Source organism: Pseudophryne corroboree, chromosome 11 (genome assembly GCF_028390025.1).
Source record: "Pseudophryne corroboree isolate aPseCor3 chromosome 11, aPseCor3.hap2, whole genome shotgun sequence".
In the NCBI taxonomy this organism is placed as follows: Eukaryota; Metazoa; Chordata; class Amphibia; order Anura; family Myobatrachidae; genus Pseudophryne; species Pseudophryne corroboree.
In genome coordinates, this window is record NC_086454.1 from 129,913,064 (window position 1) to 129,923,063 (window position 10,000).

At 34.8% G+C, this 10,000-nt stretch overlaps 6 non-coding genes across 6 annotated transcripts; all 6 read right to left on the bottom strand.

Moving 5' to 3' along the window:
* Window positions 1–406: 406 nt before the first annotated feature.
* Window positions 407–479, bottom strand: TRNAT-UGU (transfer RNA threonine (anticodon UGU)). Its single transcript has one exon. It is a non-coding gene; the product is annotated as a tRNA-Thr (tRNA).
* Window positions 480–2,011: 1,532 nt separating this feature from the next.
* Window positions 2,012–2,084, bottom strand: TRNAT-UGU (transfer RNA threonine (anticodon UGU)). Its single transcript has one exon. It is a non-coding gene; the product is annotated as a tRNA-Thr (tRNA).
* Window positions 2,085–3,626: 1,542 nt separating this feature from the next.
* Window positions 3,627–3,699, bottom strand: TRNAT-UGU (transfer RNA threonine (anticodon UGU)). The gene has a single exon. It is a non-coding gene; the product is annotated as a tRNA-Thr (tRNA).
* Window positions 3,700–5,231: 1,532 nt separating this feature from the next.
* TRNAT-UGU (transfer RNA threonine (anticodon UGU)) lies at window positions 5,232–5,304 on the bottom strand. Its single transcript has one exon. It is a non-coding gene; the product is annotated as a tRNA-Thr (tRNA).
* A 1,543-nt stretch (window positions 5,305–6,847) lies between these two features.
* On the bottom strand, window positions 6,848–6,920 carry TRNAT-UGU (transfer RNA threonine (anticodon UGU)). Its single transcript has one exon. It is a non-coding gene; the product is annotated as a tRNA-Thr (tRNA).
* A 1,542-nt stretch (window positions 6,921–8,462) lies between these two features.
* Window positions 8,463–8,535, bottom strand: TRNAT-UGU (transfer RNA threonine (anticodon UGU)). Its single transcript has one exon. It is a non-coding gene; the product is annotated as a tRNA-Thr (tRNA).
* Window positions 8,536–10,000: the final 1,465 nt, after the last annotated feature.

Sequence of the window (10,000 nt, forward strand, 5' to 3'; positions counted from 1 at the left end):
CAAAAAAGCCTTCTGGCAGCTACAGTTGTCAATTCAAAACTCTTCTGGATCAACTGATGAAGTTTATTCCTGCACGGTACAATACAGATTAATACAATGTATATACCATTGTTGCTATCTTTAAAGTTTAATTATGGAAAAGCTCTTTCTACAGTTTGTAATGATACTGAAAAATTATGATGGGATTATCAGCATGAACAGAATCAGTACAATAAAATAATTTTAAGACATGCTCTTGGAACCAATTTGCAGATTAGACTGAACATCATAACTCTGTGTACAAATTGAATATCCAAATGTGTGACCAAATTGAAATGGTTCTCCTCACTTAAAGCTCTTGAGCAGACTATTTCAACATTGGGAGCTGCAATTTATATTTTAGCAGCAGTAACAAGAAAGTAGCACTAGGCCCCAGTGAGATTTGAACTCACGACCCCTGGTTTACAAGACCAGTGCTCTAACCCCTGAGCTATGGAGCCTTGCCTTCAGCACTATGTATGTTCATTCTGCTTAGTGATGGAAAAAAATCTTCTGCAAATTTCAAATCTCTGTTATCATTTTATTGTCGCTTTTTGTCCCAATGTAGACTTTTCACAAAAAAATTCTACAAATTTGCAATATCCTTGATTGAGGCATGTAGTATATAACTTTTTCAGAAAATCAAATAAATGCAAAAATTAGCTGTCTTTGCTTGAATTGAATTATATAGAAAATATTGAAAAAATTGGACATATTTTTAATGGCTCTCCAACTGTGTGTTAGAGTGTCCTGTAGTGAGCTGAAATGATAATACCATGCCTGTCAGCAGAAACAGAACAGGTGTACAACAGGGTGAGAAGTATTAAAAACCTCCTAATGTGTGTGTTTTTTTGCTATCATTAAAGTAAAATTATTGGAAAGCTCTTACCATAGTTTCATAATAATAGTGAAAAACTTGTTGGAACTATCAGCATGAACAGAATCGGCCCAATAAAATGCAACAAATATGTTTTAGACATGCTCTTGTAACCAATCAGCAGATTAGACTGAACATCATATGTCTTTGTCCAAATTAACCATCCAAATATGTGACCAAATTGAAATGGTTCTCCTCACTTAAAGATATTGCATAGACTATTTTAACATTGGGAAACACTAGGTCCCAGTGAGATTGGACTTCATGACCCCTGGTTTACGAGACCAGTGCTCTAACCCCTGAGCTATGGAGCCACATAAGTAGCCAGAACTGTGACCAATACGGGGTCTGAATTATGGTGGAAAAGAGTTTTCTTCAAATTTCAGTAATCTTATTGGATATTATTAGTTGTAGCTCATTCTCCAAATATACACTTTTAACAAATGACCACTGCTGAAATGCCTGCTTGGGACATGCAGTTAATAACCTATTAAACAATTTAAAGAAACTTTCAGTTTGCTGCTGTATGTTGAATAGGTGTATATATAAAATTGAGGAAATGTTGGTCATGTTTTCCATGCCTCACAAACCTTGTGCTCCTTAGTCTGGAATGCCTTCAAAATGATATGACAGAATGTCTTTATATTGAGATATTTGTGACCAATAGTGGTCATTACCTTGAGTATGCTTGCATTTGTACTTTATATATGCTTACATGACCAAAAAAGCCTTCTGGCAGCTACAGTTGTCAATTCAAAACTCTTCTGGATCAACTGATGAAGTTGATTCATGCACGGTACAATACAATGTATATACCATTGTTGCTATCTTTAAAGTTTAATTATGGAAAAGCTCTTTCTACAGTTTGTAATGATACTGAAAAATGATGATGGGATTATCAGCATGAACAGAGTCAATACAATAAAATAATTTTAAGACATGCTCTTGGAACCAATTTACAGATTAGACTGAACATCATAACTCTGTGTACAAATTGAATATCCAAATGTGTGACCAAATTGAAATGGTTCTCCTCACTTAAAGCTCTTGAGCAGACTATTTCAACATTGGGAGCTGCAATTTATATTTTAGCAGCAGTAACAAGAAAGTAGCACTAGGCCCCAGTGAGATTTGAACTCTCAACCCCTGGTTTACAAAACCAGTGCTCTAACCCCTGAGCTATGGAGCCTTGCCTTCAGCACTATGTATGTTCATTCTGCTTAGTGATGGAAAAAAATGTTCTGCAAATTTCAAATCTCTGTTATCATTTTATTGTCGCTTTTTGTCCCAATGTAGACTTTTCACAAAAAAATTCTACAAATATGCAATATCCTTGATTGAGGCATGTAGTATATAACTTTTTCAGAAAATCAAATAAATGCAAAAATTATCTGTCTTTGCTTGAATTGAATTATATAGAAAATATTGAAAAAGTTGGACATATTTTTAATGGCTCTCCAACTTTGTGTTAGAGTGTCCTGTAGTGAGCTGAAATGATAATACCATGCCTGTCAGCAGAAACAGAACAGGTGTACAACAGGGTGAGAAGTATTAAAAACCTCCTAATGTGTGTGTTTTTTTGCTATCATTAAAGTAAAATTATTGGAAAGCTCTTACCATAGTTTCATAATAATAATGAAAAACTTGTTGGAACTATCAGCATGAACAGAATCGGCCCAATAAAATGCAACAAATATGTTTTAGACATGCTCTTGTAACCAATCAGCAGATTAGACTGAACATCATAACTCTGTGTACAAGTTGAATATCCAAATGTGTGACCAAATTGAAATGGTTCTCCTCACTTAAAGATATTGCATAGACTATTTTAACATTGGGAAACACTAGGTCCCAGTGAGATTGGACCTCATGACCCCTGGTTTACGAGACCAGTGCTCTAACCCCTGAGAGATGGAGCCACATAAGTAGCCTGAACTGTGACCAATACGGGGTCTGAATTATGGTGGAAAAGAGTTTTCTTCAAATTTCAGTAATCTTATTGGATATTATTAGTTGTATCTCATTCTCCAAATATACACTTTTAACAAATGACCACTGCTGAAATGCCTGCTTGGGACATGCAGTTAATAACCTATTAAACAATTTAAAGAAACTTTCAGTTTGCTGTTGTATGTTGAATAGGTATATATATAAAATTGAGGAAATGTTGGTCATGTTTTCCATGCCTCACAAACCTTGTGCTCCTTAGTCTGGAATGCCTTCAAAATGATATGACAGAATGTCTTTATATTGAGATATTTGTGACCAATAGTGGTCATTACCTTGAGTATGCTTGCATTTGTACTTTATATATGCTTACATGACCAAAAAAGCCTTCTGGCAGCTACAGTTGTCAATTCAAAACTCTTCTGGATCAACTGATGAAGTTGATTCCTGCATGGTACAATACAGATTAATACAATGTATATACCATTGTTGCTATCTTTAAAGTTTAATTATGGAAAAGCTCTTTCTACAGTTTGTAATGATACTGAAAAATTATGATGGGATTATCAGCATGAACAGAATCAGTACAATAAAATAATTTTAAGACATGCTCTTGGAACCAATTTGCAGATTAGACTGAACATCATAACTCTGTGTACAAATTAAATATCCAAATGTGTGACCAAATTGAAATGGTTCTCCTCACTTAAAGCTCTTGAGCAGACTATTTCAACATTGGGAGCTGCAATTTATATTTTAGCAGCAGTAACAAGAAAGGAGCACTAGGCCCCAGTGAGATTTGAACTCACGACCCCTGGTTTACAAGACCAGTGCTCTAACCCCTGAGCTATGGAGCCTTGCCTTCAGCACTATGTATGTTCATTCTGCTTAGTGATGGAAAAAAATCTTCTGCAAATTTCAAATCTCTGTTATCATTTTATTGTCGCTTTTTGTCCCAATGTAGACTTTTCACAAAAAAATTCTACAAATTTGCAATATCCTTGATTGAGGCATGTAGTATATAACTTTTTCAGAAAATCAAATAAATGCAAAAATTAGCTGTCTTTGCTTGAATTGAATTATATAGAAAATATTGAAAAAGTTGGACATATTTTTAATGGCTCTCCAACTTTGTGTTAGAGTGTCCTGTAGTGAGCTGAAATGATAATACCATGCCTGTCAGCAGAAACAGAACAGGTGTACAACAGGGTGAGAAGTATTAAAAACCTCCTAATGTGTGTGTTTTTTTGCTATCATTAAAGTAAAATTATTGGAAAGCTCTTACCATAGTTTCATAATAATAGTGAAAAACTTGTTGGAACTATCAGCATGAACAGAATCGGCCCAATAAAATGCAACAAATATGTTTTAGACATGCTCTTGTAACCAATCAGCAGATTAGACTGAACATCATATGTCTTTGTCCAAATTAACCATCCAAATATGTGACCAAATTGAAATGGTTCTCCTCACTTAAAGATATTGCATAGACTATTTTAACATTGGGAAACACTAGGTCCCAGTGAGATTGGACCTCATGACCCCTGGTTTACGAGACCAGTGCTCTAACCCCTGAGCTATGGAGCCACATAAGTAGCCAGAACTGTGACCAATACGGGGTCTGAATTATGGTGGAAAAGAGTTTTCTTCAAATTTCAGTAATCTTATTGGATATTATTAGTTGTAGCTCATTCTCCAAATATACACTTTTAACAAATGACCACTGCTGAAATGCCTGCTTGGGACATGCAGTTAATAACCTATTAAACAATTTAAAGAAACTTTCAGTTTGCTGCTGTATGTTGAATAGGTGTATATATAAAATTGAGGAAATGTTGGTCATGTTTTCCATGCCTCACAAACCATGTGCTCCTTAGTCTGGAATGCCTTCAAAATGATATGACAGAATGTCTTTATATTGAGATATTTGTGACCAATAGTGGTCATTACCTTGAGTATGCTTGCATTTGTACTTTATATATGCTTACATGACCAAAAAAGCCTTCTGGCAGCTACAGTTGTCAATTCAAAACTCTTCTGGATCAACTGATGAAGTTGATTCATGTATGGTACAATACAATGTATATACCATTGTTGCTATCTTTAAAGTTTAATTATGGAAAAGCTCTTTCTACAGTTTGTAATGATACTGAAAAATTATGATGGGATTATCAGCATGAACAGAGTCAATACAATAAAATAATTTTAAGACATGCTCTTGGAACCAATTTGCAGATTAGACTGAACATCATAACTCTGTGTACAAATTGAATATCCAAATGTGTGACCAAATTGAAATGGTTCTCCTCACTTAAAGCTCTTGAGCAGACTATTTCAACATTGGGAGCTGCAATTTATATTTTAGCAGCAGTAACAAGAAAGTAGCACTAGGCCCGAGTGAGATTTGAACTCACAACCCCTGGTTTACAAGACCAGTGCTCTAACCCCTGAGCTATGGAGCCTTGCCTTCAGCACTATGTATGTTCATTCTGCTTAGTGATGGAAAAAAATCTACTGCAAATTTCAAATCTCTGTTATCATTTTATTGTCGCTTTTTGTCCCAATGTAGACTTTTCACACAAAAATTCTACAAATTTGCAATATCCTTGATTGAGGCATGTAGTATATAACTTTTTCAGAAAATCAAATAAATGCAAAAATTAGCTGTCTTTGCTTGAATTGAATTATATAGAAAATATTAAAAAAGTTGGACATATTTTTAATGGCTCTCCAACTTTGTGTTAGAGTGTCCTGTAGTGAGCTGAAATGATAATACCATGCCTGTCAGCAGAAACAGAACAGGTGTACAACAGGGTGAGAAGTATTAAAAACCTCCTAATGTGTGTGTTTTTGTGCTATCATTAAAGTTAAATTATTGGAAAGCTCTTACCATAGTTTCATAATAATAGTGAAAAACTTGTTGGAACTATCAGCATGGACAGAATCGGCCCAATAAAATGCAACAAATATGTTTTAGACATGCTCTTGTAACCAATCAGCAGATTAGACTGAACATCATAACTCTGTGTACAAATTGAATATCCAAATGTGTGACCAAATTGAAATGGTTCTCCTCACTTAAAGATATTGCATAGACTATTTTAACATTGGGAAACACTAGGTCCCAGTGAGATTGGACCTCATGACCCCTGGTTTACGAGACCAGTGCTCTAACCCCTGAGAGATGGAGCCACATAAGTAGCCAGAACTGTGACCAATACGGGGTCTGAATTATGGTGGAAAAGAGTTTTCTTCAAATTTCAGTAATCTTATTGGATATTATTAGTTGTAGCTCATTCTCCAAATATACACTTTTAACAAATGACCACTGCTGAAATGCCTGCTTGGGACATGCAGTTAATAACCTATTAAACAATTTAAAGAAACTTTCAGTTTGCTGTTGTATGTTGAATAGGTGTATATATAAAATTGAGGAAATGTTGGTCATGTTTTCCATGCCTCACAAACCTTGTGCTCCTTAGTCTGGAATGCCTTCAAAATGATATGACAGAATGTCTTTATATTGAGATATTTGTGACCAATAGTGGTCATTACCTTGAGTATGCTTGCATTTGTACTTTATATATGCTTACATGACCAAAAAAGCCTTCTGGCAGCTACAGTTGTCAATTCAAAACTCTTCTGGATCAACTGATGAAGTTTATTCCTGCACGGTACAATACAGATTAATACAATGTATATACCATTGTTGCTATCTTTAAAGTTTAATTATGGAAAAGCTCTTTCTACAGTTTGTAATGATACTGAAAAAATTATGATGGGATTATCAGCATGAACAGAATCAGTACAATAAAATAATTTTAAGACATGCTCTTGGAACCAATTTGCAGATTAGACTGAACATCATAACTCTGTGTACAAATTGAATATCCAAATGTGTGACCAAATTGAAATGGTTCTCCTCACTTAAAGCTCTTGAGCAGACTATTTCAACATTGGGAGCTGCAATTTATATTTTAGCAGCAGTAACAAGAAAGTAGCACTAGGCCCCAGTGAGATTTGAACTCACGACCGCTGGTTTACAAGACCAGTGCTCTAACCCCTGAGCTATGGAGCCGTGCCTTCAGCACTATGTATGTTCATTCTGCTTAGTGATGGAAAAAAATCTTCTGCAAATTTCAAATCTCTGTTATCATTTTATTGTCGCTTTTTGTCCCAATGTAGACTTTTCACAAAAAAATTCTACAAATTTGCAATATCCTTGATTGAGGCATGTAGTATATAACTTTTTCAGAAAATCAAATAAATGCAAAAATTAGCTGTCTTTGCTTGAATTGAATTATATAGAAAATATTGAAAAAGTTGGACATATTTTTAATGGCTCTCCAACTTTGTGTTAAAGTGTCCTGTAGTGAGCTGAAATGATAATACCATGCCTGTCAGCAGAAACAGAACAGGTGTACAACAGGGTGAGAAGTATTAAAAACCTCCTAATGTGTGTGTTTTTGTGCTATCATTAAAGTTAAATTATTGGAAAGCTCTTACCATAGTTTCATAATAATAGTGAAAAACTTGTTGGAACTATCAGCATGAACAGAATCGGCCCAATAAAATGCAACAAATATGTTTTAGACATGCTCTTGTAACCAATCAGCAGATTAGACTGAACATCATAACTCTGTGTACAAATTGAATATCCAAATGTGTGACCAAATTGAAATGGTTCTCCTCACTTAAAGATATTGCATAGACTATTTTAACATTGGGAAACACTAGGTCCCAGTGAGATTGGACCTCATGACCCCTGGTTTACGAGACCAGTGCTCTAACCCCTGAGAGATGGAGCCACATAAGTAGCCAGAACTGTGACCAATACGGGGTCTGAATTATGGTGGAAAAGAGTTTTCTTCAAATTTCAGTAATCTTATTGGATATTATTAGTTGTAGCTCATTCTCCAAATATACACTTTTAACAAATGACCACTGCTGAAATGCCTGCTTGGGACATGCAGTTAATAACCTATTAAACAATTTAAAGAAACTTTCAGTTTGCTGTTGTATGTTGAATAGGTGTATATATAAAATTGAGGAAATGTTGGTCATGTTTTCCATGCCTCACAAACCTTGTGCTCCTTAGTCTGGAATGCCTTCAAAATGATGTGACAGAATGTCTTTATATTGAGATATTTGTGACCAATAGTGGTCATTACCTTGAGTATGCTTGCATTTGTACTTTATATATGCTTACATGACCAAAAAAGCCTTCTGGCAGCTACAGTTGTCAATTCAAAACTCTTCTGGATCAACTGATGAAGTTTATTCCTGCACGGTACAATACAGATTAATACAATGTATATACCATTGTTGCTATCTTTAAAGTTTAATTATGGAAAAGCTCTTTCTACAGTTTGTAATGATACTGAAAAATTATGATGGGATTATCAGCATGAACAGAATCAGTACAATAAAATAATTTTAAGACATGCTCTTGGAACCAATTTGCAGATTAGACTGAACATCATAACTCTGTGTACAAATTGAATATCCAAATGTGTGACCAAATTGAAATGGTTCTCCTCACTTAAAGCTCTTGAGCAGACTATTTCAACATTGGGAGCTGCAATTTATATTTTAGCAGCAGTAACAAGAAAGTAGCACTAGGCCCCAGTGAGATTTGAACTCACGACCGCTGGTTTACAAGACCAGTGCTCTAACCCCTGAGCTATGGAGCCTTGCCTTCAGCACTATGTATGTTCATTCTGCTTAGTGATGGAAAAAAATCTTCTGCAAATTTCAAATCTCTGTTATCATTTTATTGTCGCTTTTTGTCCCAATGTAGACTTTTCACAAAAAAATTCTACAAGTTTGCAATATCCTTGATTGAGGCATGTAGTATATAACTTTTTCAGAAAATCAAATAAATGCAAAAATTAGCTGTCTTTGCTTGAATTGAATTATATAGAAAATATTAAAAAAGTTGGACATATTTTTAATGGCTCTCCAACTTTGTGTTAAAGTGTCCTGTAGTGAGCTGAAATGATAATACCATGCCTGTCAGCAGAAACAGAACAGGTGTACAACAGGGTGAGAAGTATTAAAAACCTCCTAATGTGTGTGTTTTTGTGCTATCATTAAAGTTACATTATTGGAAAGCTCTTACCATAGTTTCATAATAATAGTGAAAAACTTGTTGGAACTATCAGCATGAACAGAATCGGCCCAATAAAATGCAACAAATATGTTTTAGACATGCTCTTGTAACCAATCAGCAGATTAGACTGAACATCATAACTCTGTGTACAAATTGAATATCCAAATGTGTGACCAAATTGAAATGGTTCTCCTCACTTAAAGATATTGCATAGACTATTTTAACATTGGGAAATACTAGGTCCCAGTGAGATTGGACCTCATGACCCCTGGTTTACGAGACCAGTGCTCTAACCCCTGAGAGATGGAGCCACATAAGTAGCCAGAACTGTGACCAATACGGGGTCTGAATTATGGTGGAAAAGAGTTTTCTTCAAATTACAGTAATCTTATTGGATATTATTAGTTGTAGCTCATTCTCCAAATATACACTTTTAACAAATGACCACTGCTGAAATGCCTGCTTGGGACATGCAGTTAATAACCTATTAAACAATTTAAAGAAACTTTCAGTTTGCTGTTGTATGTTGAATAGGTGTATATATAAAATTGAGGAAATGTTGGTCATGTTTTCCATGCCTCACAAACCTTGTGCTCCTTAGTCTTGAATGCCTTCAAAATGATATGACAGAATGTCTTTATATTGAGATATTTGTGACCAATAGTGGTCATTACCTTGAGTATGCTTGCATTTGTACTTTATATATGCTTACATGACCAAAAAAGCCTTCTGGCAGCTACAGTTGTCAATTCAAAACTCTTCTGGATCAACTGATGAAGTTTATTCCTGCACGGTACAATACAGATTAATACAATGTATATACCATTGTTGCTATCTTTAAAGTTTAATTATGGAAAAGCTCTTTCTACAGTTTGTAATGATACTGAAAAAATTATGATGGGATTATCAGCATGAACAGAATCAGTACAATAAAATAATTTTAAGACATGCTCTTGGAACCAATTTGCAGATTAGACTGAACATCATAACTCTGTGTACAAATTGAATATCCAAATGTGTGACCAAATTGAAATGGTTCTCCTCAC